The sequence below is a fragment of the Hevea brasiliensis genome, chromosome 9, assembly GCF_030052815.1.
Source record: "Hevea brasiliensis isolate MT/VB/25A 57/8 chromosome 9, ASM3005281v1, whole genome shotgun sequence".
NCBI lineage: Eukaryota > Viridiplantae > Streptophyta > Magnoliopsida > Malpighiales > Euphorbiaceae > Hevea > Hevea brasiliensis.
The window spans coordinates 72,235,356-72,240,704 of record NC_079501.1 but is presented as its reverse complement, the minus strand read 5'-3'; the positions used below and the strand labels follow the sequence as shown (position 1 = coordinate 72,240,704).

Sequence of the window (5,349 nt, the reverse complement as noted above, 5' to 3'; positions counted from 1 at the left end):
TTTGTGAACTGAAATTCATAAACATTTCTAGTCAAACTAGATATAGAAATGATATTTTTAAAAGCATCAGGTACATACAAAATATTATTTAAATACAAAACATGTCCACACATGTATAAAGATTTAGATCCTATGGCTAAAGCTTCAACAGTTGAGCCATTGCCAACCCAGAGTCTAATATCTCGCGATTGCAAGCTGCTACTATTTGCTAGTTCCTGCATATCATAAGTAATGTGAGAACTAGCACCAGTATCTAAAACTCAAGTTGTAGATGAACTATGAGGATCATTAGAATCTAAATAATAAGACATAGACATACCTTTTAAAGGTTTATCCTTCTTGTCCTTCAGAGAAGCAAGATACTCTGGGCAGTTCCTTTTCCAGTGCCTATCCTTCTGGTAGTAGAAACACTTTACCTTGCCTTTTTCAGCTTGGGTCTTGCCCTTCTGTTTGGCTATCTTCTTGGAAGGTCCAAGAATTTGAGGTTTTTTATTCTTATTACCCTTCTTCTTTTTGGACTTTCTAGTAGAACAAGAAGATGCAATCAAAGCCACATCTTTTCCTTTATTGCCAGGCATATTCTTTTGGGCAATAACCAGCATGTTAAGTAACCTAGCCAAAGTACACTCTTGCTTTGTCATATGGAAATTTATCATAAAATTCCCAAATGACTCAGGAAGGGACTGAAGGATCAAATCTATCTGCAGTTGGAAATCTATGTGAAAATTAGGATGTTCCAGCTGCTCAATAATCTGAATCATCTTATGGACATGATCTCCTACATTCTGTCCCTTAGACATCCTCATACAGAATAGCTGTCTAGATATCTCATACCTAGCATTCTTACTATGCTCACCATATAACTCTTACAGGTGAAGAAGGATCTCACTTGCATTCTATATATTGTCATGCTGCTTCTGTAACTCATTAGTCATAAAAGCAAGCATGTAACATTTGACTCTCATATCATGCTCCTTGCACTTGTCCAAAGTATGTAGTTCCTCTTGAGTGGCCTCTGGAGGTAAGGGACTAGGAACCTTTGAGTCTAAAACATATCCAATACATTCTAGGTTCAGGACAAGTTTTAAATTTCTTAGCCAATCAGAAAGATTAGGTCCCATCAACCTATTGTGATCAGGTATGCTTGCAAGGATATTGGATGGTGGTGGTTATTGTGTGCTCATTATTATCAGAAAAATTAATTACAGAAAATAACTAGATTAATTAGTAAATGTATCAAGTAATTAACCAAAATGATTATGGTCTTTTAATCAAATTGGTCCTCCCACTAACTTGGCGAATCCTACACTTCCAAAGTAGGAAACGGAAATCCTAGTTGGATGGATTTCTAGTGGGTGATTGAATTCTTATAGTCTTATTAATCATCCTCAAACACATCCATTATTGGAATTACAATAAACTATAAATGAGAAACTCCTTGCCCATCACATCTCATGTGAGGTTCAATAATTTATTTAGCCCCTAATGCTCAAAATCTCAGGCACATCCATTATTGATTTATCTTGCATTAGTTAAGTTGATCCCATTAAGCTAGTAAACATGCAAATAATTTTAATGTCCTCAGGTACATCCATTATTGGCCACCAACTATTTACATATTTACAACATCTTATGCTTAACAATTATTCTTAAGAAAATCTCTTAAATAAATCCATCACATGTAAGTATTTAAAATTTCTTAAAATAATGGCCTCAACAGAGGGCCATGATATAATTACGTTAATTATACCATTTCCAACTTAATCATTTATTTGGAAGATTTCGTGGTCGACTTAATTACTATTATGGTCTCACTTTGCACATTATCCAATTGGCATGCATATATCATATACTTGCATACATTCACATACATTTCATGCATACATGGATAAACAAATAATATGGTATGATCATGGACTTTCTGATGCATACATTTTGCATAATCATTTAGGTCTAGTTTCATAGCAATTCTATTTTATTACTAGTCATTTTTAGCTAATTTCATTAGTTATTTAGTTAGTTTTTCATAATTATCAATTTTAGATTAATTTGTAATTTTTACTTTGTTTTGTAGGAAAAATGGTGTTTTTGAAGGACTGAAGAGAAATTTTGCCATTGAGGAGTGACTTCTACAGCCAAAGATGTCAAAAACAAGTTTTCAAGCTGAAATGTGCATTGACCAAATTGTGCATAACTTGCCGCATAAGCTATGCAGATCTGCATAAGGAGAAAAATCACTGTTCCAATACCTGCCGAAATGTGCATAAGAAGACTGCATAGCTTATGCACATCCACGCCTCCCTTATGCACTCTCACGGAATTGTGCATAACCTATGCACTAAGTCATGCAGTTTCGCATAAGTGACTCAGAAACAGCCGAAAACTACATAAGGGACTGCATGACTTATGCAGTCCACTTATGCAGTCTCATAAAGAGTTCATTAATGAGCTGGCAGAAGATTCTCTCAGAAAATCCCTCCTCAAACACACTATTTTAGGGCTCCATGCCAGAAAATGTTATAAATAGACCCATTTCCCATTTTAGAAAGGGGGGGAAGGAGCAGAAAAGGAAAGGGAGAGGAGAGGCAGAATTTGAAGAGTCACTTTCACCTTCCACACCATTTTCAACCAAGATTTGTAGATTTCTTTCTTTCCTTATATTTTTCCTACATTTCTAGTGTTTAATTTCTTGTTTCTTAGCTTAGATTGAAGCTTATTTTCATATAAACTCAGATTTTCTTGTAAGGATTATGGGTAGTGAGTAGTTTACTTTTGATTCTGGAGTAAGGGTTGTAATATTTGAGATATTTTGTGGATTTTGATTGGGTAATCCATATTTTGTGGTCTTAATGAGTTTTATTCATTTCTTGTGTGCTTAATGACATGCTTAGTGTAGGATCCCATTAAGTGATGTTCTTAATCCATGGTTGAGGCACCGAAAGGAGAAGGCCTTGTGATAGATAATCAAGGAATTGGACTTAATTAACTTAGATCTAGAAATAAACTAAGGATTAAGAGGATTCCCAGATTAATTAAAGAACTTAATGGGTCTTAATTAATTCTAACTCCACGAAAGTAGGATTAGTTTGATTAAGGCACTCTTTGTCTCACTCGAAAGGGTATTCGAAGGATTTAAGAATTAATCTCCTTAAAACCATAAGTTTTAAAAGATTGGATAACCAATTTAAAATCCCAAAATAGCTCGAATATGAAATCCCGAACTCTGGAATCGCCTTTTTATTATTACTAATTTTCAATTGAATTTAATTGCTTGCCATTTTAAATCCTGCCATATTTGAACTTGCTTATTTTAATTTGATGCAATTTTAGTTTAATTAATACATTGTTAGATAGATTATTAATTTTGCACATATAGATTTCATACTCCAATACCATTCAATCTATTGTTTTAATTTTGAAATTAGTTCAATTTAGTCAACTTTTTATATCAAAAATTCAATCATTAACACAACTCCTCGTGGGAACGATATCTTTTCTACACTACTTGTACGACCCGTGCACTTGCAGTTGGGCCACATCAAGTTTTTAGCGCCGTTGCCGGGGAGTTGTTTGTTTAAGATTGAATTCTTGATTATTTTAGTTGTTTTTAGTTTTATTTTGTTATATTTTCATTTTGTGTTTGTTTGTTCTTTTTCAGGTACTCTTAATCTTTTATGAGAAAAGCTAGAAGCTCAAGTGACACATCCTTATTGTTCAATCCTGAAATTGAGAAATTTTGTGAAGCCAACAAGAAAGAAACCAGAAGAAGAAAAGAAGCATTGAGAGAAATTGAATTAGAAGAAGTCATGGCTGATGAAAAAATGAGAATTGGTGTTAATGCTAGAAATGATCAAAACAATGAAAATGCAGCCCAAGGTGAAGAGGTTGTTAATGCTAATGTGCCTAGGGGAAGTATGATGGATCATGCTTTTTCTTGTTTTGATGACTTGAGAGAGAGCATAGCAAAACCAAGAATTGATGCAAATAGTTATAAGATGGATTTTGGAGTTCTTCAAATGATTCAAAATTCTCAATTTGGGGGACATCCTTCTGAAAATCCACACACACATCTGAAGAAGTTTGCTATGATTTGTGACATGCAAAAACAACCTGGAGTGTCTGATGATGCAGCAAGATTGAAGCTATTCCCATTCTCTTTGAAAGATAGAGCATTGGATTGGCTTGATTCTTTACCTCACAACTCCATTACAAATTGGGAGCAGCTCACTGATGCATTTCTTACACAATATTTTCCACCTGGAAAAACTCAAGAATTGAGGAATCAAATGACAGCTTTCAGACCAAGAGAAGATGAAACTCTATATGAGTCATGGATGAGATGGAAGGAATTAGAGAGACAATGCCCACATCATGGCATTCCAAAATGGATGATAAATCAGAATTTTTACACAAATGTTACTCCTGCAATTAGAGGGATTATTGATGCTAAAACAGGAGGAGAATTTATTATGAAGCATGAAGATGAAGCTTATGAGCTATTGGAGAAAATTGCAAAGAATACTCATCTTTGGAGTAGTCCAAGAGGACCAGCTCCAACTCAAAAAAGGCAAGCTGCTGGAATGTATGATCTTGATCCGTTCAACATGATTAATGCAAAGTTTGATGCACTTACAAATGTCTTGGCTAAGAAGATGGAAGATTTTAGTATGTTGGTTAGTTCATCATCATCATCTGGAAGTTCACAACAAGTGGCTTATGCAGAGGGAACTACCAGCTGTGGAGTAGACTATGGAGAGCAAGCTGCATATGTTGGTAATTATGGAAACAAGCAAATGGGGAATCCTTACTCTCAAACCTATAATCCAACTTGGAGGAATCATCCCAGCTTTTCATGGGGAAATCAGCAAAGTCAAGTTTCAAATCAGAATTTTCAACCACAACAGCAACAAGGAATTCCATATCAGCAAAATAGGCAACCATTGCCTAATTTTCAGCAGAAAAATATGAACCCTCCACCAAAACAGCAAGAACAAAGTTCCACCACTGAAGCTTTATTACAACAGATTCTTGCTAACCAAACTAAGCATGATGAGGAGATGAGAGAGATGAAAGCAAGGCTAGAACAGATGCAAACACATAACAGAATAATGGAAAATCGGATTGAGCAACAAGCATCTTCCTCAAGTACCAAGTCTTTTGGAAAACTTCCAAGTCAACCAGAAAACCCAAGAGAGCAGTATCAAGCTATTACTTTAAGAAGTGGGAAAGTTGTAAATAACGAGAAGAGTGAAAAAAATGAGAAAAGTGAAAATAGTGAGAAGAGAGAAAATGAGAAAGAAACTGATGAGAGTGAAAAACAAGAGAGTGCAGAAAAAGGTAAAGAGGAGG

The 5,349-nt window shown here is 34.9% G+C and overlaps 1 non-coding gene across 1 annotated transcript; it reads right to left on the bottom strand.

Moving 5' to 3' along the window:
• Positions 1-4,271: 4,271 nt before the first annotated feature.
• Positions 4,272-4,378, bottom strand: LOC131183571 (small nucleolar RNA R71). The gene has a single exon (XR_009151617.1). It is a non-coding gene; the product is annotated as a small nucleolar RNA R71 (small nucleolar RNA).
• Between the last annotated feature and the right edge of the window lie 971 nt (positions 4,379-5,349).